At 38.1% G+C, this 27,349-nt stretch overlaps 1 long non-coding RNA gene across 1 annotated transcript; it reads left to right on the forward strand.

Annotated features, from left to right (window-relative positions):
- The first annotated feature begins 19,963 nt into the window (after positions 1 to 19,963).
- LOC110788720 (uncharacterized) lies at positions 19,964 to 25,766 on the forward strand. Its single transcript, XR_008930606.1, has 3 exons — positions 19,964 to 20,198; positions 22,553 to 22,676; positions 25,535 to 25,766. It is a non-coding gene; the product is annotated as an uncharacterized lncRNA (long non-coding RNA).
- The last annotated feature ends 1,583 nt before the right edge of the window (positions 25,767 to 27,349 follow it).

The following is a 27,349-nucleotide window of genomic DNA, read 5'->3' on the forward strand; positions in this document are numbered from 1 at the left end:
CAAAGGCGTCGCAATAGGACATCCCGAGATTGGTAAAAACCCTTTGAGGCCTGCTTTGAAAATCACGCTGATTAGTATTGTTCTTGAAGTTGCTTGGTTTCGATCCTTGAGGAGCTTCTAGAGCGTTGACCTCGTGGACCTTATGTGTTGCTTCAGTTTTCTTGCCCTTCCACTTCTCAGCTTGTGGAGTTGGTGCTACGGGTGCTTTCATGAGGTCATCTTCTATGTCAACCCTGATGTCATATGTTCTCTTGAAACTTTCCAAGCCCAGATACATCATGTGGGTGTTGTACTTTGGAAGGAGCCCAGCAATAAAAATCTTGACCAGTTCTCTCTTGGAGGGCCGAGTAGCCATTTGAGATGCCATTTCTCTCCACCGGCTGAGGTAGTTAGTGAAGCCTTCTTGGGGTCCTTGCCTGAGAACCTCCAGTTCTCGAAGAGTGGTTTGAAGTTTAATGTTGGGCAGTATTGTTCCATGAATGCTTGAGCTACCTCGTCCCAAGTGCTAGCTTGATATTCCTTGAGGGAGTATTACCACTTATAACAGACCGGTTATAAGGACACTGGGAATACCACGGGGTACAACTCAGGATCAACCCCCTTAATGGCCATGGTGGCTCTGAAACTCTTGAAATGGTACTTGGGATTATCAGTTGACTTGAATTTTGGAATATCATTGGCAGAGCATTTATCCAGCAAATTTTCCCTCCCCTTGAGATTGTCTTCCATCGAAGTGTCGAAATAGTTCTCTTGATTGGTAACCTTGTTAACCATGCTTTCGATCTTTTTGGTCAGATCGACCGGAGATGCAGCCTGCTCTACCACACCCATACGGTTGGTCACGTTCTCTAAGTTGGTGTTAAGGTTGGCTACATCGGCCATGAGTTGGGTGATTTGGTCTGCGGTGGCCATTTGAATGGACTCTTGAAAGGGACTGGAAGTTTGATTTGTAGAAGGAGAACTTGCTGCTTGTTCGATGCCAGCTATAAGGGAGGCTAGGGCTGATGGAGCTCTGTTCAACCTTTCTCCTCTTCGGCGAACTCACAAGATCTTTGGACTCCTAGTTAGACACATCACATGGATTTAGAACTTAGACTACCCGACACATGGTATGATATGCATGCTATGAATGAGACCTAGACTTGACTCTAAGTGCCACTCGGAAGATTCGGGATTTTGGTTTTTGTACTTGTACCCCGGGTTTGCGACCTGTTGGAAATATTTCAAAGGCGTTTCAACCTTGTACGAGAATTTGTACTAGTATCGGGACTTACAACCCGTTGGAAATATTTTTGGAAAGGAGCTTCATTCTTTTGTGGAGGTTTCCTCCTTGTACCATTTCACTAGAACTTGGGATATTGAAAGGGAATTTCGACCCATTGGATTTTGTACATTTGTCACGGGGTTTACAACCCGTTGGAACTGTTTAGGGGGAATTTCAACCCAAAGTCGATTTTGGAATATTTAAGGGGAATTTCAACCCGATAGAATGTAGTGATTGGTTTTGTATTATTTCAAGGGACTTTCAACCAGGGAATAGAGTTCGGACTTGTATATCTTCTGGGGAGTTTCAACCCATGAGAAGGAAAATTGGGTCTTGTACTATTTAAGTGGATTGCAACCCAACGGAATTTGTATGGGGTTTGGATTATTTCAAGGGATTTTCAACCCGTTGGAAATATTTTAGGAGATCGAATTTCTATTATTTCTAGGGATTTTCAACCCGTTGGAATTGTTTTTGGAAATCGAATTTGTATTATTTCTAGGGATTTTCAACCCGTTGCTTGGAATGTCGAAATATTTTGGGGGGATTTCAACCCATGATATAATTTGGAAATTGAATTTGTATTATTTCAGGGGATTTTCAACCCATGATAGAATTTGGAAATCGGACTTGTATTAATTCAGGGGATTTTCAACCCATTGTTTGGAGTTTGGAAATATTTTAGGGGGATTTTAACCCATGATTGAATTTGTAGTATTTCAGGGGATTTTCAACCCATGATAGAATTTGGAAATATTTTAGGGGGATTTCAACCCATGATTGAATTTGTAGTATTTCAGGGGATTTTCAACCCATGATAGAATTTGGAAATATTTTAGGGGGATTTCAACCCATGGGGAATGCTTTTGGAATTTTGTATTCGGGAGAAATGGAAAGCAAGGGTTTTTGTAGTTTAAAAGTGAATTTGAAATTCGAATTTGATTTGGAGTTTGAACTTGGAATTTGAAAAAAGGAGTTTTGTATAGAATATGAGGCTTTGAATTTGGGATTTTCAAGGATTATAATTTTTGGACTTGAAAATCCTGCATTACGCCGCCATCGGTTTTAGGCATTTGAAATTGGACTTGGAATTTTTGATTTTGAAAAGGGATAGGAATTTGAAACTTGAAAGTCTGATGTTATGCCGCCGTGGACTTGGAAAATGGAAGTGTTGAACATAGAATCTTGAGATTGAATTGAAAATCCGGCATTATGCCGTCATGGATTTGAGACTTGAGGTTTGGAACATTGAACTTCAAATTTGAAAGATTGAATTGAAGAACATGAACATGGAAATTCGAACTTGAGGTTTGAATGGTTAAATGGTCAATTATGGATTTAAGAATTTGAACTTGAGGTTTTGAAGTTTGAAGTGGAGGTTTAGAAATCCGGCATTACCACACCATTGGATTGAATTTGAGTTTTGGAATTGGAAATTGGATTTAGAAAATCCGGCATTATGACGCCGTTGGATTGAATTTGAATTTGGAACTTGAAATTTGGACTAGAAAATCCGGCATTATGACGTCATCGGATTGAATTTTGAATTTGGAACTTGAAATTTGGACTAAAAAATCCGGCATTGTGACGCCGTTGGATTGGAATTTTGAATTTGGAACTTGAAATTCGGGCTAGAAAATTCGGCATTATGACGCCGTTGGATTGGAATTTTGAATTTGGCATTTGCGCGTGAGGCGTGTTTAAGGGTTTTGAATCAAATGGAGTGGCACTCCTAAAAGACCCTAAATCGGCGATTTTATATGCATGAGGTTTGAATGATGCTCCTAGGGGTTAGGTATCCTAGTTGGAGGCTAATGGTTTTGGGAAAGCTAGAATTCGAGGTTAGCCATTCACACGTGCAAAGAGCCCATACAATGCACAAATAGCACGTTGTCACACTAGCATGGATATGAATGCGACATGCAAAGTTCGCAACCTAAGGTCGGTCTAAGTTTTGTATGATGCAAGTGGTCGGCTTTGGGTGTCAAAAAGGGTGCTTGACTAAGAGGCGGATCCGACAACAACTAGTTCACCTCCTCAAAGTGGCGGTGTTGGTTGGCGGGCGACCTCCATACTTGACATCAGGAATGTCAAGCAAATGTCAAGTTTCGGTAGGCGCGGAAATGGTCACACACTTTGGTCAGGAACCGTATGGAGAGTCACCATTTCGTTACCCCCGGGGCTAACCCGAATGTAGAACACATCCGTATTGGGCAAGGTAGAAATTCATTTTGCACAAATATGATTTTCGAAAACATGTATGTGATGCCTAGAAATTGAAAGATTGTACTCCAATATTTTATTTGAAAAGCTCGTTTTTCGGCATTCGTTCTCAAGGTTTGGGAGCGTCCTTCGAAATTCAAAATCAGAACTGAACTCCCACTCGAAAACTTGGGCAACATGGGCGACCAGCCACTGTGCTGAATGCAGGCAGTAGCGTCTGCCGCAGGGGCCTGCGCCCAGCGCATCTGCTGGTATCCATGACTTGAGCGTGGCAGTGGTAAATTGCTCAAAGCTTGCTCGTATAATCGAATTTGAAATCAGAACTCCCCAGCAGAGTCGCCAGAATTGTAGGGGTGTTTTTTGTACTTTTTTTATCTCCCTACGGGGTTTTGTAAGTTTTCGAATTTCGAAGGAGTCGCCACCAAAAAATATATAAGGGTCTGGTTTGGAAAGACCAAGGTTGACTCTTGGTGGATAAGGCATTGAATCTTTGAAACGGATGGGTAAGATCCGGGCAAGGAAACGAGATGCTTATTTTGCGAGCTTTTAAAATTTTATTCGAGTACATGACAAGAAGCGTTTTCGGATAACCCTAGTCATGACACTATGTTGGTTTGAACATGCATTTAGAACATGAATATTGCTACTTATATGTGATCACTTGCTTTAAATTTAATTAAAGGAACCTAAGGCCGGTTTGTCCAAAAATTATGTTTGTTAAGCGTGATGTGACCTTTTGTATATTTGTTGAATTTAGCATATGAGGTGATGACAGCAATAAACAAGTAAAGCATCATCACAATAAGTAGAGTAATTATTGAAAGTGCGTACAAAACCACATCACCTTAAAATAAGGTGAGTAAAGAGTGCGGGATTGAAATAGCAAGAATAAATTAAGGTGCAATATTAAAATGCGATATTGAAAGGTGCGATATTGAAATGCGTTATTGAAATTGCGATATTGAAATTGTATTATTGTATTTGAGATCCAAACGCTAAACGACTATTTAATAATAAGTGCGTCCGACACGGATTTATTTTTCTAAAAATCTCAACTTTAGGATAAGTTGCTCATCCCAAAGTGTCTTAGATTTTGATTGTTGAAATTGAAATTTGAATATTGAACTTTGAATATTGAATCTTGAATATTGAATCTTGAACTTAGGACGCTAAATGTTTAAAGTCCAAATCTTTTAATGTGAAAAAGATCTCAACTTTAATGTGCTCCATAACTTTGACATTGATTCTAGTTTAAGGAAGTGATTACAAACAACATCAAACATCATAGAATCCATAACTTGTATTTCAATCATAAAAGGGTTTAGATTTTGTAAAAATGTGTGATTGTTGTAAGTAATACTTTTAAGAGTAAATGAAGATTGAATATCATACTAATCATTTTTGAAATGAGGATTGAATATTGTATGACATAATGGAAATGGTGTTTAGGACAATCATTTGGAGAGGGTTTCAAGAGTGAAATCTCCCGAAAATGACACATTTGGCATTGTTTTTCCTAGTTAATCAAGGGTATGAACCCTAATGATAACAACATACGATTTTGGATTTAGAAAGGTAGAAGAGTAGAAAACATTGTAGATTTGAGTAGGGATTCGGAATTACCTTGTTAGGATTAGGTTGGATTCCCGATTAGTGCTCCCAATTGCTTAAATGCTTGAAATTGTATAGGAATTTGTAGGTTAGAATTGGATTTTATATTTTGATTTTGAGGGCAGATTTTGAAATTACGATGTTATTTTTTTTTATTTGCTGCCCCAAATGCTTAGGAAATGAGGGCTTAAATAGAGAATTAACCAGCTAAAATCCAAAAGCCACCTGCGCTTGGCGCAGGTGACGCGGCTCAGAATCCGCCAAAGCAAGGATGATGACGCCGTCCTTGCCTTTGTCTCTTATGGTTGTACCTTTGTACGAATTGTACGAAGTTGGCACGTAGTAAATGCTTAAGGATTAAGGCTTGATTTGCGTCTAAAAACAAGCCGTTTTGAATTTCAAAATTGTGTTAGGTCTCGGTTTTACGGGACGGGGCCCGGCATGTTCGGTTTGGTGGGTCGGCGCCCGAATTTGGATTGCTTATTGTCATTTTGACTGAAAAAAGGCCTTGTAAAGCCAATAGAAAGTCCATTGGGTGAGATTGTGTTTGGATTTTAAAATTGATTTTCGGAAATTGAATTTTGTAACGAGTTCTGTAATGGGAACGAGCTCGGGAATTGGACTTTGGATTTTGGACTTTGTAATACATTTTGGCAACTGGGACTTCCGCACGGAGTTGCACCAACCACCTAGCAAGGATAATAATATCGTCATCATCCCATTAGGGGAGACACGATTTAGGTGTCTACACCAGCGCTGGAATTTTCTAGCGCTCAACTTGGCAGCGTTGAAATTTTCCAGCGCTTGAATTTGAGCGATGGAATTTTCCAGCGCCGGTTTCCTTTTCTGTAGAATTACGTATTCGTATATCCTTTTTGATTAAACTTTAAATTTGAAACATTGAATTGAAGAACATGAACTTGGAAATTCGAACTTGAGGTTTGAATGGTTAAATGGTCAATTATGGATTTAGGAATTTGAACTTGAGGTTTTGAAGTTTGAAGTGGAGGTTTAGAAATCCGGCATTACCACACCATTGGATTGAATTTGAGTTTTGGAATTGGAAATTGGATTTAGAAAATCCGGCATTATGACGCCATTGGATTGAATTTGAATTTGGAACTTGAAATTTGGACTAGAAAATCCGGCATTATGACGTCGTCGGATTGAATTTTGAATTTGGAACTTGAAATTTGGACTAGAAAATCCGGCATTGTGACGCCGTTGGATTGGAATTTTGAATTTGGAACTTGAAATTCGGGCTAGAAAATTCGGCATTATGACGCCGTTGGATTGGAATTTTGAATTTGGCATTTGCGCGTGAGGCGTGTTTAAGGGTTTTGAATCAAATGGAGTGGCACTCCTAAAAGACCCTAAATCGGCGATTTTATATGCATGAGGTTTGAATGATGCTCCTAGGGGTTAGGTATCCTAGTTGGAGGCTAATGGTTTTGGGAAAGCTAGAATTCGAGGTTAGCCATTCACACGTGCAAAGAGCCCACACAATGCACAAATAGCACGTTGTCACACTAGCATGGATATGAATGCGACATGCAAAGTTCGCAACCTAAGGTCGGTCTAAGTTTTGTATGATGCAAGTGGTCGGCTTTGGGTGTCAAAAAGGGTGCTTGACTAAGAGGCGGATCCGACAACAACTAGTTCACCTCCTCAAAGTGGCGGTGTTGGTTGGCGGGCGACCTCCATACTTGACATCAGGAATGTCAAGCAAATGTCAAGTTTCGGTAGGCGCGGAAATGGTCACACATTTTGGTCAGGAACCGTATGGAGAGTCACCATTTCGTTACCCCCGGGGCTAACCCGAATGTAGAACACATCCGTATTGGGCAAGGTAGAAATTCATTTTGCACAAATATGATTTTCGAAAACATGTATGTGATGCCTATAAATTGAAAGATTGTACTCCAATATTTTATTTGAAAAGCTCGTTTTTCGGCATTCGTTCTCAAGGTTTGGGAGCGTCCTTCGAAATTCAAAATCAGAACTGAACTCCCACTCGAAAACTTGGGCAACATGGGCGACCAGCCACTGTGCTGAATGCAGGCAGTAGCGTCTGCCGCAGGGGCCTGCGCCCAGCGCAGCTGCTGGTATCCAGGACTTGAGCGTGGCAGTGGTAAATTGCTCAAAGCTTGCTCGTATAATCGAATTTGAAATCAGAACTCCCCAGCAGAGTCGCCAGAATTGTAGGGGTGTTTTTGGTACTTTTTTTATCTTCCTACGGGGTTTTGTAAGTTTTTGAATTTCGAAGGAGTCGCCACCAAAAAATATATAAGGGTCTGGTTTGGAAAGACCAAGGTTGACTCTTTGTGGATAAGGCATTGAATCTTAGAAACGGATGGGTAAGATCCGGGCAAGGAAACGAGATGCTTATTTTGCGAGCTTTTAAAATTTTATTCGAGTACATGACAAGAAGCGTTTTCGGATAACCCTAGTCATGACACTATGTTGGTTTGAAAATGCATTTAGAACATGAATATTGCTACTTATATGTGATCACTTGCTTTAAATTTAATTAAAGGAACCTAAGGCCGGTTTGTCCAAAAATTATGTTTGTTAAGCGTGATGTGACCTTTTGTATATTTGTTGAATTTAGCATATGAGGTGATGACAGCAATAAACAAGTAAAGCATCATCACAATAAGTAGAGGAATTATTGAAAGTGCGTACAAAACCACATCACCTTAAAATAAGGTGAGTAAAGAGTGCGGAATTGAAATAGCAAGAATAAATTAAGGTGCAATATTAAAATGCGATATTGAAAGGTGCGATATTGAAATGCGTTATTGAAATTGCGATATTGAAATTGTATTATTGTATTTGAGATCCAAACGCTAAACGACTATTTAATAATAAGTGCGTCCGACACGGATTTAATTCTAAAAATCTCAACTTTAGGATAAGTTGCTCATTCCAAAGTGTCTTAGATTTTGATTGTTGAAATTGAAATTTGAATATTGAACTTTGAATATTGAATCTTGAATATTGAATCTTGAACTTAGGACGCTAAATGTTTAAAGTCCAAATCTTTTAATGTGAAAAAGATCTCAACTTTAATGTGCTCCATAACTTTGACATTGATTCTAGTTTAAGGAAGTGATTACAAACAACATTAAACATCATAGAATCCATAACTTGTATTTCAATCATAAAAGGGTTTAGATTTTGTAAAAATGTGTGATTGTTGTAAGTAATACTTTTAAGAGTAAATGAAGATTGAATATCATACTAATCATTTTTGAAATGAGGATTGAATATTGTATGACATAATGGAAATGGTGTTTAGGACAATCATTTGGAGAGGGTTTCAAGAGTGAAAGCTCCCGAAAATGACACATTTGGCATTGTTTTTCCTAGTTAATCAAGGGTATGAACCCTAATGATAACAACATACAATTTTGGATTTAGAAAGGTAGAAGAGTAGAAAACATTGTAGATTTGAGTAGGGATTCGGAATTACCTAGTTAGGATTAGGTTGGATTCCCGATTAGTGCTCCCAATTGCTTAAATGCTTGAAATTGTATAGGAATTTGTAGGTTAGAATTGGATTTTATATTTTGATTTTGAGGGCAGATTTTGAAATTACGATGTTATTTTTTTTGATTTGCTGCCCCAAATGCTTAGGAAATGAGGGCTTAAATAGAGAATTAACCAGCTAAAATCCAAAAGCCACCTGCGCTTGGCGCAGGTGACGCGGCTCAGAATCCGCCAAAGCAAGGACGATGACGCCGTCCTTGCCTTTGTCTCTTATGGTTGTACCTTTGTACGAATTGTACGAAGTTGGCACGTAGTGAATGCTTAAGGATTAAGGCTTGATTTGCGTCTAAAAACAAGCCGTTTTGAATTTCAAAATTGTGTTAGGTCTCGGTTTTACGGGACGGGGCCCGGCATGTTCGGTTTGGTGGGTCGGCGCCCGAATTTGGATTGCTTATTGTCATTTTGACTGAAAAAAGGCCTTGTGAAGCCAATAGAAAGTCCATTGGGTGAGATTGTGTTTGGATTTTAAAATTGATTTTCGGAAATTGAATTTTGTAACGAGTTCTGTAATGGGAACGAGCTCGGGAATTGGACTTTGGATTTTGGACTTTGGAATACATTTTGGCAACTGGGACTTCCGCACGGAGTTGCACCAACCACCTAGCAAGGATAATAATATCGTCATCATCCCATTAGGGGAGACACGATTTAGGTGTCTACACCAGCGCTGGAATTTTCTAGCGCTCAACTTGGCAGCGTTGAAATTTTCCAGCGCTTGAATTTGAGCGATGGAATTTTCCAGCGCCGGTTTCCTTTTCTGTAGAATTACGTATTCGTATATCCTTTTTGATTAAACTCGAATTCCTGCTAGGCGTGACTATAAATAGAGGGCGCAACGTCCATGATTCTTTCATCTCGCACTAGTGGAAAAAGGCTTATTTTCATCCCCGCATTTGCCACGCCATTCTGAACATGTGACGCAAATGACAAATTTTAGCATAAAATTTAGTCATTTGCGTCGCAGCTTTGTTAAACTGCGACGCAAATGACTCTAGGATGCCTCCCAGAGTCATTTGCGTCGCAGATTAGTAAAACTGCGACGCAATTAACTCAATCAAGTGCGTCGCAGATTTACTAATCTGCGACGCAAATGACTCTGGGGGGCATCCTAGAGTCATTTGCGTCGCAGTTTAACAAAGCTGCGACGCAAATGTGTTTTGATTTTTTTTTTCGAATTCGCGCTCAGCTTAATTGCTTAGGAACATTCTGACTTAGGTTAATATTGCTCGACAAACACTAGCTGTTTCCCTCCCAAACGAAACCAACACCAACACTAGTTTCAAAGACACAGAGGGAACTGGCATCAACATGAAGGAAACAAAAACAAAGGGAGCAGACAATTGGATTCGAAAAAAAAACTTAAGCAATTAAACAAAACATGCGACACTAGTGGAAAAAGGGTCATTTGCATCGCACTTTTAAGCACATTTGCGTCGCACATCGTGCGTGGCAAAAGCTCTCGACGCAAATGACTAAAAGTCATTTGCGTCGCACATTTGTGCGACGCAAATGAACCTTATTTGCGTCGCACATTTAGCTAATGTGCGACGCAAATAACTTTTCAGGCATGGTGCTGAAAAGTTATTTGCAACGCACATTAGCTAAAGGTGCGACGCAAATGAACCTTATTTGCGTCGCACATTTAGCTAATGTGCGTTGCAAATGACTTTTCAGCACCATGCCTGAAAAGTTATTTGCGTCGCACAATAGCTAATTGTGCGACGCAAATAAGGTTCATTTGCGTCGCACAAATGTGCGACGCAAATGATTTTTAGTCATTTGCGTCGAGAGCTTTTGCCACGCACGATGTGCGACGCAAATGTGCTTAAAAGTGCGATGCAAATGACCCTTTTTCCACTAGTGTCGCATGCTTTGTTTAATTGCTTAAGTTTTTTTTTCGAATCCAATTGTCTGCTCCCTTTGTTTTTGTTTCCTTCATGTTGATGCCAGTTCCCTCTGTGTCTTTGAAACTATTTGTCAGTAAATGGCTTCACTCGCTTTCCCCTACTGATAAGATGCTGCTAAAAGAATATTCTTTAGATGCTTTGCTAGGCTTACAACAAATAAAAATGGATTTTAGCTTCCTCCATGTTGCCCTGGGTTTTTGGGATTCGGATCACCATGTATTTGTTTTCCATAGTAATGAAATTGTTCCCCTGCCTGAAGAATTTGTTGATATCTTAGGCCAACTTGTTACAGCACTTTCTGCAACCCCTAGTACTGTTGATGAGGGAAAAAAGACGCTGGGGGAGTTCCTGGGTTTATCTGAGATTAAGATCAATGAGATTTTGGTTGGGGATAATTTTGACCTGTCTGTGCTCATTAATTATTTTAGGGTCTGTATTGTTAACGTAACTGAACAGAAACGTAGTTTTAGGGCCTTATGCTTTTTCTTGCTGAGCTGCTACCTATTTCATAACGATGAAAGTATGTTTGGAGACCTGAAACTGATGTCGATTATCAGCTTGATGGAGAGTCGGTACTCCATGATTCCCATGGTGGTTGCCGAGACTATTCTTTGGGTGGATGCTTTTAAAAGGGATGTGAATTGCGGGGATGTCGGGGGTAGCCCCTTGTTGTTGCAGGTAATTAATTTATGATAAAAAATCGTTAATGTTTGTGATTTTTTGTTTTTTTTGATATGTCGAGGAATTTTATTCCCGAACAGTAGTAGCGCTGGAAAATTCCTGCGCTTTAATGTTGAGCACTGGAAAATACCAGCGCTTGGACTTGGAGGGCTGAAATTTTCTAGCGCTGCAATTTTTTGTCCGCTTTTTTTTATTATTTTTTTTTCTATTCGTTTTGTTGCGAACTTCGGTAACTGATTACTTTTTAATTTTCTAATTTGGCTGATGGAACGACTTAGGATTTTAGAGGCTCTGTCTGATCTTAGGACCTATTGTCCCAGGGCTCTTGGCTGTAGGAAGTATCTACACCAAGGAGAGAATAAGGCCGAGTGGACCTCATATCTTACCCATGGCCTTTGTTCTTTCAAATGGGTGATTCCGTGGTGGGGCCTGCACTCCATGACAGGTGGGACGGGACGCGCTGTTTTTACATTAGTTGCAGGGCTTGTGCGTCCCACCTATTTGTTTCTGTACCGCGTTATGAGGGCAATACGGTTTTCGACAGGTCATCCCTTTTGCGGATACTACTCCACCTAGTGTCAGTTCTTACTCCCAACTGCATCTCTTGGGGTGGGCGGAAGGTTATGATCGCTTGCCCCGTTGGAATGTTAGTACTGAGGGAAATATTGCTTTGTCTAAAAATTACAAGCTTTGGATGAGTTCAGATGACGTGGCAGAGAGGGCCCAGGCTCGTAGTGCTGTACTTGCTGAGATACTACAATCACGGAATAGGCCCAAGTATGATCGGGAAGCTGTGTTGAGGTCTCGGGATGCTGGTGCTAGAACCTAGAGGAAGCAGACAGAAAGGAAACGTAGGGCTGAGCTGTTAGGTTATGAAAAATATAAAACATATATTTCATGCGGAAAAACCATAAAGCCAGGAATCCAAATTAATTGCCACATAGTCAATTAGCATAATTTAGCATACATACATGTGATACGTGCCTTCCCTAGCTGCTCCTGAACCGAACAAGAACAAGTTTAAGACTCCAAACGTCGCCCCTCCGTAGATAGTCCACGGCACGTTCGAATCCGCCTTAGATACAATTAACTAGAATATTATCTAAGGTTTTATGTTAATTCGAAAGCTTAATTATATATTTAGGCAATTTATTAAATTCGTACTTGAACTTAAACTATATGAATACTTATTGATTGTGTTCTATAAATTGTGATTATGAACCACGTATTTATAGGGTGGAAATAACGGACTTAGATTTCTACTAGGATTCAAATAACTAAATCAATTAGGATTCTAGTTAAATTAATCCTTTAGAATTTAATGTTTAATCAAACGCGAAAACATTTAATTCTTGTAGAACTAAGAAAACGATTAATCAAGCAATCCTAAACGACCAAGCAGTTGGTCGTACGTAGCATTTTAAACACGCAGCCCACAAGGGGCATGGTGCGCGGCTCGGCCCAAGGCAGGCGCTGGCAGCACGCGTCCCATCCGTGGGCGCTGCTGCTGGGCTTTGCCTAGCTCGCTTGTAGCGCGCTGGGCTTTGCCTTGCTCGCTGCTTGCGGGCTTCGCTGGCCTTGCTGCGCGCGGACCTGGCTTCATGCTGGGCCTTGCGTCTAACAAGCTCGTTCGTCAATCGTTTCGTACTCGCGCTTCGGGTTCGTTTTCCGATTCCGAAATCCATTTCCGATTCGAAAAATATTTAATATTAACGATTCCGGAATTTATTTCCGATTCGAACAAATATTTAATATTTCGGATTCCGAAATTTATTTCTGATTCCGACAATAATTCCGATTCTTGTAATATTTCCGTTTCCGGTAATATTTTCGATTCCGACAAGATTTCTATTTTCGATAATATTTCCCAATACGTACCATGTTTCCATTTCCGGCAACATCTACGACTTGTATAATATTTATATTTCCAATATGATCCATATTTTCGTTTCCGACAATATCATCATTTCCGGAGTATTCCTATTTTGCCTTTTGACGATTCCAGCTCCCACTGGAACCGAGATCCGCCGATTCCGAATATCCATAAATAGAATATTTAATTCACTTAAATACTTGATCCGTTCACGTACTATTTGTGTGACCCTACGGGTTCAGTCAAGAGTAAGCTGTGGATTAATATTATTAATTCCACACGAACTGAAGCGGCCTCTAGCTAGGCATTCAGCTCACTTGATCTCACTGAATTATTTACTTGCATAATTAATTAATACTGAACCGCATTTATTAGACTTAGCATTGAACGCATACTTGGACCAAGGGCATTATTTCCTTCAGTCTCCCACTTGTCCTTAGGGACAAGTGTGCATTGCCTAATTCATTTGTCGCTTGATGCTTGCTCATGAACATAAGGTAAGAGTAGTCATCCTAATTATGTCCAGAGGTATTTCTCGGTTTCAGAGTTCAACTGATCAAATAAGCAGATAATCATAGCCTATGATTCATCTGAGCACGGCCATGCATTTTACAGTTTCTAGCTCTCCGAGTGGCCTTGTACAACTTTCAGCATCTCATCCCGATTTATGGGAGGACAATCCCAATCTTGTGATCTTGATGTTAGACTTCGTTTGATAGGATATTACCTGAGCATTGTCGTTATAGCCTCCTTTTACGGTGCGACGGTTGACAACGTCAAAGTAACCAGTTCTCAAACAAGTAATCTCAAATCACTCAGGTATTGAGGATTAGTGTCTAATAATGTAATGAAATTTACTTATGACAGATTTCCATCTCTTACAGTAAAGTTTCATAGGTCTGTGCGATACTAGTCTTCTCAAAGTAAGTATCTATGCAAATGATTGCGACATTGCCATGTCCACATAGTTCAAGAAACAGAACTACTAGCCATCTTGCATTCTAGTCGTCTAGCGTTTACTATGCGTCCACCTTTATAGAAAACTTCCGACCAGGGACCATTTTTCACTCTTGACATTCAAGTTCAGTTGATAGACATTTCTTAGTCACAGGACTGGTCTTGACAGTCTATGTAATACCTCGTATTTTTCTATTATTATAAATATATTTTATTATATTTATAAAGCATTTCGTTGTATTTTTACAAATTAATTTCATTTAATGAGAATTAAATGCGCGTTTATTTTTAATTAATTTAAATATTAATTATTTCGAAAACCGTATTTTTTATTAAATAAATTCAAGGAATTTATTTAATCGGGAATTGTTGGGTCGTATTTCAAAAACGAATTTAACAAACTTAAAGCCCGGTCGTTTTGTTTTAATTAAACTCAACAAAGCTTGCAAGGAATTTAATGAACTAAGCCCGAGAGCAAGCCCAACTCAAAATTACCCTTACCTAACCCACAAAGAAGAGGAACCTATAAATAAGACCTCATGTCAAACCCTCACAACCAAAAAAATTCAGAAACCCCTCTCTCCTCTCCCTCTCTCCTTGCGGCACACTCCACCCGCACTCCCTCTTCTTCGTGCGCCGTTGCTTGCAGCGCAAGCCAGCCCCTCGCCCTCTCTCGCTCGTCTCCCTCGCCCGTCTCTCTCGCCCGTCCCGCACTGCAGCGTAGCACTACGTGCCTGCGAGGTTGCGTGTTCGTGCTTGCCCTCGTGCATCACCCTCGACGTGCCGCAACACAACAGCCACGCTGTGTGTGCGTGTTGTGTGCCTTGCCCGTGCCCAGCTCGTCGCCACTTTGCGCGCGCGCCACTGCTGCTTGCAGTGCGTGTTGCGTGTGGTTGTTGTTGCGTTGTTTGTGCGACACACACGCACACAACACAAGTAATTGTTGTGTGTGTGTGTGTTGTCAATTCCAAAGATCAAATTTTGTTTTCAAAAATATTAATTTTCAGTTTTAAATCAATTTAATTGTTGTGATTATTTAATTATTGGATTGTTTAGATTAATTAAAACGGTTATGAACACCGTATTGGGTTAGTATTGTGTTTTAATTAAAGAAATTGGTTTTGATGATTTAGATTATGATTTTCAGATTTTATGTGTTTATAAAGTATGGATTTTTGAAGTCAAAACATGTTTTCGGATTAAACTATTGCTAGGGTTTTGGTTTCAAATTGATTGAGCGATTGATTTACATAATTTAGTGAGAATTTAAATTATGGGAATCAATCTAAATTTTCAGATTGTTTACAAGCTTTAAAAAATTGGTTTTTAAAGGGTTTTAAAGCTAAAAAGTCAATGTTTTATGCTAGGACTTGAGTTGACTATTTGAGACTATTAAATTACCATTTAATGAATGATTTTTAATTAAACTAAGGGTTTTAGTTTCTTAAATAGTTGCTGGAAATTTAGTAAGCATGGATAATAATTTAGTTCTCTTATTTTGTTTTATAGGAGTTGATTTCTAGTGAGTCGTGATTCGCACAGTGGCCCCCGTACTTAGGTATTCCAGGTACGTACAAGACTAGGGTGACCACCCATCCCTTGAGGAATTTGTGAAGTGTATTGAATACGAATCATGTGAATTTATATGCTATGAATTCATGTTTGATGATTGGGAATGATTATGTTGTTATGAATTCATGTTTGATATTGAGAACGAGCATGTTATTATTATTGTTGAATCTATGTGAACGAGCATGTTATGAATCGAATTATGCTTTATAGATTCTATTGAACTATCATGTTATGGACTTTTATAATCGTTGAATTATGTCAAGCATGGTGTTCAAGTTGGTTTGTATGTATGAGTAGTGCGCATGCAAGTTGTTATTATTATTATGCTATAGTACAGGATGTCTAGCATAATTATTGAGCCAGTCGAATATTGCCAGTGAGCAATATATATTCTACCAAAGGGGTAGAATATGTTGGAGAGTCTATGTGAATTGAATTAAGGACAATTCGTGCTAAGGGCACACACCGCTTGTTAATAGGCAATGTCGGGTTATCTCAAACAGTGTTTTTGAGAAGGAACAATGGGAGTAATTTCACTTGAGTCTTGTTTGATCACAAGTCCTAAAGAAGTAAAATATTAAAGTGTCATTGTTGAATTGTTTAATTGTTTAATTGTTCAATTGTTTGTATGTTGTGTCTTAAGTCGCCTTGAACATAATATACTAATTAACGTAAAGTGTAACCCAAAGAGCTTCAAAACTCTTGGAACGTATATACCTTGAGTATGAACAATGGGGGGAGTCTTGCCGGAAAACTTGTACTCCTAGAATGATACAAGACGTTGTTTCATTCTCTTTTATGCCATTGTGCATTTGAATTCCTGTCGGTATGGCCCGACTGTCGGTAGTAGCCCGACATATTTTGGTGTATGGTTGGCTCCCATCACCCTTTTCTTTCCTTTTGAGGATACTTTACTTTACCCGTTCGAAGCTACTTTTTATTAAACTGTGAGTCAAGAGTCGTGTCATGTGTCGAGTCTTGTCTCCATGTTTACTTGTTTATTTTATGGCTTTTGCATGTGGATTATTTAATTTGTCGAGTGAAGCATGTTAGGATAGAACGTTATTCTAGCTTGTTCGTACTCAGCTTTTGCTGACTTCGTGCTTCATGTCTTCTGGTCATGGCCTTTGCCTTAATGACCCTATGATGATCCATCAATTGCATATGCGTTGTTGGGGAGTAGATTTTCAATAAAGCAGGTTTGTAGAGATAACTTGCGGGAGAAGTTATCATGGGATTCGTGTTGAGAGTTAATCTTCCGTAATTTATAAACTCTATTTACTTCTATTTTATAGTCATGACTACTACTATTTTCAGTTAATGGATTTCAAACGATTTGTTTTAGTTTTGGGCCTCAACGGTTCCAACTTGTTTTAATTACCATTAACTATTTATTTAATATGTTTTGAAAGTTAGTTATTTCCGCTGCGTAATTCTGGTAAATAGCCTTAGCCGTTATCACGGTGGCGGTAATATCTTGGTAATTCCTGTGTTTTAAGTTGGAAAATGTTTTATAAAGAGCAAGGAATTATTAGGGTATTACAAAGTGGTATCAGAGCTTAGTTCAGTCCTTCTTTGTAGTAAGTAATACTACAAAGTGGTATTTGCAGAGCTCTAGTTTGAGAGCTGCTTTGCATTAATTAATAGTGCAAAGTGGTAACTCCTTAAACAAAAAAATTATTTTCGGATTTTTCCGAATTTTCGAAAAATAAACAAAAAATAATAATTTAGTTTTTCGAAAATTCCGAATTAATTATTTAATTATTTATTTAATTCTTTTTGAAAATAATCTAATTAATTAAATTATTCGATTAATTATTTTAAATTTTCGATTTTAATTTCTAATAATTTCGTGAATATTTGAAGTTATTTATTTAAATTAATTTCGAAATTTTTTATTTCTTTTCTAAGTGAGGAATGGGTAGAATAAGAAGGGTATAATTAGTCTTAGTATGTGTTCTTTAAGTATGCCTTCCTGCCTTGATGTTGTGATCTTTTAATTAAAGTTTGATCATGTTTTGTTTTTCTTTATGTGATTAATTGCATCACGATTCATGATTAAGCATGTACATGTGCATTGAAATTGTATGGCTCAACGAACATACTTTGTTTTTGGAACACTTTAGTAAGACTTTGTAGTTGTTAACTTTCAGGGTTAAGATGTTGATTTCAAAGTACGCAAATCTAGGAAACCTAGAGAAGCTAGACTGTGAGACCCACACATTTATGTCAAGAAGATTGAGTTTGCCTGCAATTACTTTGCTACATTGAAGAACCTACCTGAATTAAGAAAGAAAGATGTTATGGAAGAAATGGTTATTCATTGCTTACCTTCCAAGAACCCATACATAGAGCTTAAGAACCGATTTCGGGATATGCATATGGAAAATGGTATCCCTAATTACTACAAGTATGGTACTCCGGATGGTAGATGGAGATATGATTTGGAGATTATGACTACAGTTATAGAGTTAGCGGAGGAATGTTTTGTGGATGGCAAGATAGTGTCAAGTGTTCACAATGTAGGAGTATATCATGATACAGAGACTCAGATGGATGAGGATAGTGATGATGATGTTGTTGAGATTGAGAACCCTAATCCTATCATTCCTGAACCCACTATTGAGATCTCCAGTGACACAGAAATTGAGCCTGAAATCAACAATGATGAAGTGAACAGTGTGCTACAGCAAAACAATGAGGATATGGAGTATGAGTCTGATCCGGAGGAAGACTTTGATGACTTTGAAGACCATGAGCACTCTTCACCAATTTGTAGAGGCGGTTGGATAGTAGAGTAGCATTTTAAGCTTTTGTAATAGCTAGTACTAGATGTAGTGAAGCAATAAACTAGTACACTACTATTTATGGTTTTAGTAGTTCAGTTTTGTGGTTTTCCGAATAAAGTACGATCCAAAGGATGTATTATTTTTCCATTGAAGTAATAAAATCTAGAATTCCTTCTTATATCCTTATTTCTAAGCCTATACTATCTTTGAGCGATTATCGCGAAAGGAATTTTATGCATTTCTTTAATGAAATTGTACACGCAAGGTGGTTCAATCTTTCACCACTTGAACTTTGTGATGCGGACTAAGGGGAAAAGCGGCCCATGAACAGGCGCCTATCCGGCTTAGGGTCCGAAATTTTTTTGTATGTGCCCCAATTGAATGACTAGCTAGTGCAATGTGATAGTAAGGCAGTGTCAAACCTCAGTTGTTAAAGTTAGTCTTTTGTTTTATCCAGGAGAAGGGAAATGACTACCGAAGGAATTGTTGACGTGGTCAGGCAACTAGCTGAAGTGGTGCAGAACTTAGCACAGAATAGGAATAACTAGGGAGTTGATCCAGCTGGTGAGATGTTTAAGAAGGTGGCCCAAAGTAAGCCTCCTTTGTACCAAGGGGAGATAGACCCAACTGTACTTGAGAACTGGCTAAGGGAATTCGATAAGCTTATCGTAGCTGTCAATTGCCCAGAGAACCTTAGGGTCAATAGTGCTGTTTATTACCTTAGGGGAGAAGCCGATTTATGGTGGCAAAGATGTGAGAATACTTTGAGAGCTACACCTGGATTTGGATGGGAATCATTCAAGGTAGCCTTAAGGAACAAGTTTTACCCACCATACCTGAAGAAGCAGAAAGCTCAAGAGTTCATCGAGTTGAAAATGGATGGTATGTCTATGACAGAGTATTATTCGAAGTTCATCGAGTTGTCTAGGTTTGCACCGGAAGTGGTGGCAACGGAGGAGCTTAGAGCCCAAAGATTTGAGAGTGGATTGACTATGGACTTACAGCTAATGCTTGATGGAGAAACCTTTACATCTCTTGACACCCTATATGGAAAAGCTGCCCATCTGTATGGCCTGCAGCAAAGAAAGAATGGGATTGGTGAAAAGAGGAAGGATGTTGGTAACCAAAACCAAGGTGGTGGTCAGCAGAATCAGGGGAATTTTAAGAAAAACAAGGGAAACAACCATTTCCAGTTCAGGGGAAACCAGAGTGGAAATAGATACAACTTCCACAATAACAATGGAGATAAGAATCAGCCTGCAGGGAATGGAACGAGAGTCTATGAGTGTAGACGTTGCCATACTAATCACCCAGGTCGAGACTGTAATGGAAACCAAGTTGTCTGTAGGTTTTGTGAGAAGCTAGGCCATAGAGAATTTGAGTGTTGGGCTAAGAATGCACTAGAGGAAAAATCCTTATAAGTGGCTCATCAAAGGTTGCTCTTATACAACAAGAGTAACTTTTGATGGTAAAAGAAAAAAGAAAAAATATTAAATTGTTAAAACTTTCCCTCCTTTTGACATAAGCGCAACTTTAACCTACTCCATACTCTCGCAACCAGCTTCTTCTCTTCTCTCAAGCTCGGAGTCACGTACTCCATAAGCCTCCTTCTTCTCTCGTGCAAGTCAGCCCCTCCGGCCACCATCACCGCCCACCATCACCACCGGCTCATCTCCTCCAAAATTCGCAGTGCTGGCCTCCAAACTCTGGCCGTTCTTCTTCACCGGCCTAGCTGCGTCCTCCTCTGCGTCATCTTCACCGGCGACGAGGTTCTCCTCTTCACTTTTCTGGCCTTTGCTCAATTTGTTGTTTTGGGTCAATTTGCAATGCCTTTATTTTGTTAATTTGATGCGGGTGTGTTTGATTTATGTATGGTGTTAATTGGGGCTTCAACAGTTATTTGATTGATTGCTCAATTATACACATGGATTACATAAGCCAAATCGTTTTAACAAGAAAAACAACTGGTTTGAATACTATGGAGTGCTTCCTTGAGTTTGGGGCTTGGAATAATCTGATACTTTGTTATGAGGGTAAGCTCATGTCTCCGATTGGTGTCAGAACTTGCAAAAGTAAGGAGTTCTTGGTAAAACAAGTTTGAAATATGTGTCTGGTGATAACAATGGTAACACATTACAACAACATTCAACTTGGAAACCTGCAGTAACAAAGTCTAATAGCCTAAATCCGGATCATATATCCAATTTGGTGTTTTCAAGCTGTGGAATTTATGGGTTTTGGTGGGGTTTCCTGGTAGAGGCGGCTGTTAGGATGATTTTGATATGGAATTATTAGTGTAATGCAAGAAGATTAGATGCTGAAGAGAGAAATGTAAAAGTATGTCTTCTTATAATGTCTAATCTCTATCGTGTCATTAATAGATGTTTTTATTGTTGTATACAAGGAATAATGAACATAAATATCAGGCATGCTAAGGGAATTTGGCCACACGCCCACATTGTATTATACATCTAATACTAAAATTTCATTATTAAAAGATCGGACATGCTTGTTAAATTTAATGGATGATTAGATGTGATATACGCTATACAGTATACAGTGAGTCAGTAAGGCCTTTTGTGCTTGTTGGTGCAGCTTGTTCCTGCTTGTTCAGTGGCCTGTTAGCTAGTTTTTTTTTCTGGTTTCAGGCTTTTGGAAGTTGTTTTTGGTTCTGGTTTTAGGCTTTTGGTTGTGCATATTGTTACTGCTTTTTCCTGCACGCTTCTGCTTCTGCTTACCCCACCCCAGATTGCATAGAGTCCTGATTATGGATGGTATTTCAGTGTCAGCCATTATTCATGTCTTACACTTCGGCCAACTTATCTAAGATTTATTTACGCGAAAGAAATTCTTGTAGTACTATAGTAGTACTGCTTCTTTTAGTAGTTAGTATTACCTTAATTTATTCTTTCGTATGCACTCTTTCGCTTCATTAAAAATGTATTTCATCGGGGAATTCGGGAAGAAGCTTACTAATCTTGACTTGTTAGGGCCTTAGGGGTAAAATTATATGTATTTAACCTGTGCAGACGTTGACTGAAGTGTGATCAATATTGAGTGGTGTAACTGTAGGAACCACTCAAATACAGGAAAATATATACAGATTTCTTGTGCTTTTGACTGTTAATTTTGTGGGATGTAAGAGCATGAAGAGACTTCTTTATATTGCTTAACCAGAATATATCATCTTTATATTTCTATCATAGGTCAGGTGTGGCGTGAGAGGAACATTAAATCATCCTTGTAATGCAGTTGGGTATGTGAGAAGAACTCAGTTCCTGCTTACACCACACACCAATATTCACACAAGAGAATAGAAGGAAGATTAATGATTTGATTTATAGAGCATAAAGCTGGTATTACAATGGTTGAGAACTTTCGAGAGGTTCTCTTCTCTCCCTGGTTTCCACTCAATATTTCTCAAGATACCTTCTACTTATTTTTGGATGACGTACACAAAACCACTTGCATTTTATAACCATTTTCATCAGACAACTGATTTGACTTGTGTGTTTAGAACACTACCCATAAGTTAAAAATAATCTAACCATAAACCACACTCAGCTCTGCAAAACTTTGAACACTCAATGAGCACATTTTAGTTTTTCCCATTTTCATTGTTTTAGTAAGATGTTGTGCTGACAAGTGCATAATGTTTTTTACCCTTTTTTCCTCCTGATTTTTACCTTGCTATGATCTCCGAGAAGTTATACCAATTCAGCAATTAAAGTTTTTCTTTGCATCATATTTACTCATGGAATGCGCGCAGCTCAATATCTGCCATACTTTCAGCAATTATTGGAGTTCATTTCGGCCATGTGCTTATTCATGTTAAGGTTGGCCGCCTAATATTAATATTCATGTGCAGATCAGTTATGTGCAGATCGATTGCTGTTCTGTTCTGTTCTGTTCTGTACAGATCAGTTCAGTTTAGTTTTGTTCTGTTCTGTATAGTTGTTGTTCTGTGTAGTTGTTGTTCTGTTCAGATCAGGTCAATTCTATTATGTTCTATGCAGATCAGTTCTGTTCTGTGTAGATCTGTTATGTTCTATGCAGTTGTTGTTCTCACTACTTAGTGTATTTTAATTCCCGTTGTATTCATTTGTTGTTCCATCTGTTTCAGTGGATTAAATTGAAGGAATGCTAGCACCTTTTCTCCTCAACAACTACCCTACACACACTACCTAGATGAGGAGACTACCGCATCTGGTGCTCTAGCAAGAGGAGTTTACTTTACAAAAATCGGGGTAAGATATCCATTGCATACTTGAGCATGAAATATGTTGACTTGTATATCTACATTATTATTTTTAGGACTTGTGATCAGGCGAAAAATGCAAAACAAACTACAATAAACTCCCAGTAATATTTACCATACATTTCCTCTATCTAATATGCTTTATTTATAAAGCTTGAACAATTGTACATACTCATTAACTCCGACAACATCTGTTTTTGAAGAGTTACAATTTCACTGTATTAGAAATAGATTTTCACCCAAACCAGTAAAAACTTATTCAAAAGTTGCAAGAAAATTGAAGATCTGGAAAAGGTACATAAAATAGTATACTTATGATGTATTTTTAAGCTATAAATTAGTTAAAAAGAACTATTTGCTTCTAATTGGCAAGAACCATCAAAAGGTATTTAAATTCAATGTACAGAACTTAAAATGAACATAGTTATACAACATTACATTAGGCATATTTTGACAAAAATAGTCGTTTTCGCTCCCAACTATCAACTAATGAACCAACATAGGAATTCTTAACCCTTTACATGTTTAAAATACTTAGTATTAGGTTGGCAATCATATGAGTTTCATAACCATATAACTAATCATATGAATCATTAAAAAGGTTTAGAATGTGGAAATAGGTTCGTTTGTTGTTAGTTGGGATCGAAAAATTCCATTTTTGGCCATAAATGACCTATATCGACCCTAATGACCCACAGGCGTGCATAACGAACTTGAAATGAGTTTCATAAACATATAACTAATCATATGAATCATAAAAAAGGTTTATAATATGGAAATAGGTTTGTTTGTTGGTAGTTGGGATCGAAAATGCCATTTTTGGCCAAAAATGACCTATATCGACCCAAATGACCCATAGACATTCATAAAGAACATGAAATAAGTCTTATAATCATATAACTAATCATATGAATCATGAAAAACATTTAGAATATGGAAATAGGTTCGGTTGTTGGTAGTTGGGATCGAAAATGCCATTTTTGGCCATAAATGACCTATATCGACACAAATGACCCTTAGGCGTGCATAACGAAGTTGAAATGAGTCTTATAATAATATAATTAATCATAAGAATCTGAAAAACATTTAGAATATGGATATAGGTTTGTTTGTTGGTAATTGGGAACGAAAATGCCATTTTGACCATAAATGACCTATATCGACCCAAATGACCCATAGATGTGCATAACGAACTTGAAATGAGTCTTATAATCATATAACTAATCATATAAATCATGAAAACGGTTTAGAATGTGGATATAAATTCGTTTGTTGGTAGTTGGGATCGAAAATGCCATTTTTGGCCATAACTGACCTATATCGACCCAAATGACCCATAGGCGTGCATAACGAACTTGAAATTAGTTTCACAAACATATAACTAATCATATGAATCATTAAAAATGTTTATAATTTGAATATAAGTTCGTTTGTTGGTAGTTGGGATCGAAAATGCCATTTTTGACCATAAATGACCTATATCGACCCAAATGAACCATAGGCGTGCATAACGAACTTGAAATGAGTCTTATAATCATATAACTAATCATATGAATCATGAAAAACGTTTAGAATATGGAAATAGGTTCGTTTGTTGGTAGTTGGGATCGAAAATGCAATTTTTGGCCATAAATGACCTATATCGACCCAAATGACCCACATGCGTGCATAAAGAACTTGAAATGAGTTTCATAAACATATACCTAATCATATGAATCATTAAAAAAGTTTATAATTTGAATATAAGTTCGTTTGTTGGTAGTTGGGATCGAAAATGCCATTTTTGGCCATAAATTACCTATATCGACCCAAATGACCCTTAGACATGCATAACGAACTTGAAATGAGTTTCATAAACATATAACTAATCATATTAATCATTAAAAAGGTTTATAATTTGAATATAAGTTCGTTTGTTGGTAGTTGGGATCGAAAATGCCATTTTTGGCCATAAATTACCTATATCGACATAAATGACCCTTAGGCGTGCATAACGAAGTTGAAATGAGTCTTATAATAATATAATTAATCATAAGAATCATGAAAAACATTTAGAATATGGATATAGGTTTGTTTTTGGTAATTGGGATCGAAAATGCCATTTTTGACCATAAATGACCTATATCGACCCAAATGAACCATAGACGTGCATAACGAACTTGAAATGAGTCTTATAATCATATAACTAATCATATGAATCATGAAAAACTTTTAGAATATGGAAACAGGTTCGTTTGTTGGTAGTTGGGATCGAAAATGCCATTTTTGGCTATAAATGACCTATATCTACCCAAATGACCCTTAGGCGTGCATAACGAACTTGAAATAAGTTGCATAAACATATAACTAATCATATGAATCTATAAAAAGGTTTATAATTTGAATATAAGTTCGTTTGTTGGTAGTTGGGATCGAAAATGCCATTTTTTACCATAAATGACCTATATCGACCCAAATGAACCATAGGCGTGCATAACGAACTTGAAATGAGTCTTATAATCATATAACTAATCATCTAAATCATGAAAAAGGTTTAGAATGTGGATATAAGTTCGTTTGTTCGTAGTTTGGATCAAAAATGCCATTTTTGGCCATAAATGACCTATATCGACCCAAATGACCAATAGGCGTGTATAACGAACTTGAAATGAGTCTTATAATCATCTGACTAATCATATAAATCATGAAAAAGGGTTAGAATGTGGAAAGAGGTTCGTTTATTGGTAGTTGGGTTCAAAAATGTCATTTTTGGCCAATATAATTGTTTTCGCGACCAATATAATTTTTGTTTTCGCATATGAAACTTAATTTAATTTATTGGTTTGCATGTACGGTGTTGTTTTAAAGGTTTTCAAAACTCCAAGGGAGGGGCCCTTTACCAAAAAGGAGTTGGATGAAGTTCGAGACAAGTGGACTATTTACTTCATCGATTGAGAACTACCCTCAGTGTAATAAATAGAGTATACTTGTAGTTATTCGTGACTCTTACATTATTTTGTTATTTATCAATTTAATTAATTACATTTGAATTAATTCGGTAATATTATTGGAAATTTGAAATTTATATCATTTTTGAGAATGTCAAGCTGATGTTTGATGAAACAGAAATTATATTGCAAAATCAGAAATTATATTGCAGAATATTAGGAATTATATTGCAGATTTTTTTTGCAACTCAAAAGTTGCCCTTGTTTGCAACAAGAGCAACTTATGTGCAGATTATAAGGTGCCCTTGTTTGCAACAAGGGCAACTTATGTGAAGCTTATAAGTTTCCCTTGTTGCAACAAGGGCAACTTATAAGCTTCACATAAGTTGCCCTTGTTGCAAACAAGGGCACCTTATAAGATTATAAGTTGCCCTTGTTAAGGGCAACTTTTGATAATTTTACAAAAGTGACCCCCCCATTGGTGGCACTTACGAAGAGCAACTTATAAGCCACTTTTAAGAGCAACTTATCAAGTTTTTTCCTCTAGTGATGGGAAACCCAACCAAGTCAACCAAGGCAACCCCCAGAACAACAACCGGACTAACCAAAACCGGAATGGAGGGAATAATGGTGGAAACCAAAGGGGTAACCAAAGTGGAAACAATGGCAATAATGGCCAGGGTAATGGAAAGCCCGGAGGAAACTATCAGCAAAATGGGAACCGAAATGCCAATGGAAATGCCAATGGAGGTGGCTATAACAAGGGTGTTGCCCAAGGGAAGCTGAATGTGATCACTAGGCAGGAAGCCGAAAACTCATCTGACGTCATAGCTGGTACTTTTTCTATTAAATCCGTCTTAGTTAAAGTACTATTTGATTCTGATGCGACTTACTCGTTTATATCAAAGGGTATCTTAGAGAAGTTAGGATTGAAAGAACCTGTAAAGATTGAAGTACCCATAGTGATACGAACATGTGAGATCGTGAAATGCACTAAGATCCATAGGAATGTACCTTTAACCATAGCCAAGACCATATTCTTGTCTAGCTTAATTGAGTTTGAGTTAGGAGATTTAGATGTGATTTTGGGAATGGACTGGTTAGCCACGTTTAAAGCTAAGATTGACTGTGAGAAGCAGAAGATTTACTTGAAGTCTAGTCTAGGAAAGGTTGTATCGTATCGCCGTTTTGGGAAGCCGGCCTGGGAGTGTAGGAATCGTCACGGCAATGGAACTCGTGAAGCTAATACACAAAGGGAACCCTGTTTTCTTATGCAATGTAAGAGACCTAGACCATGTAATGAAAGAGCAACTAGGGGATATTGCAGTGGTGAGTGAATTCTTGGACGTGTTTCCGGAAGAGATCCCGGGGATGCCGCCCAATCGACCAATCGATTTTACCATAGATTTAGCACCCGGAACTGCACCTATTTCGAAAGCCCCATATCGGATGGCTCCAGCAGAAATGAGTGAGTTAAAAGGTCAGCTTGAGGAATTGCTAGGGAAAGGTTATATTAGACCAAGTGCATCGCCTTGGGGAGCGCTAGTCTTGTTTGTGAAGAAGAAGGACGGTAGTATGAGACTCTGTATAGACTACATGGAGCTCAATAAGGTAACAATCAAGAATAAGTATCCTTTGCCTAGGATAGATGATCTATTTGACCGGTTGAAAGGAGCAGGAATGTTTTCAAAGATTGACTTGAGGTCAAGTTATCATCAGTTGAGAATCGTAGAGC

This window comes from Spinacia oleracea, chromosome 3, assembly GCF_020520425.1.
Source record: "Spinacia oleracea cultivar Varoflay chromosome 3, BTI_SOV_V1, whole genome shotgun sequence".
In the NCBI taxonomy this organism is placed as follows: domain Eukaryota; kingdom Viridiplantae; phylum Streptophyta; class Magnoliopsida; order Caryophyllales; family Amaranthaceae; genus Spinacia; species Spinacia oleracea.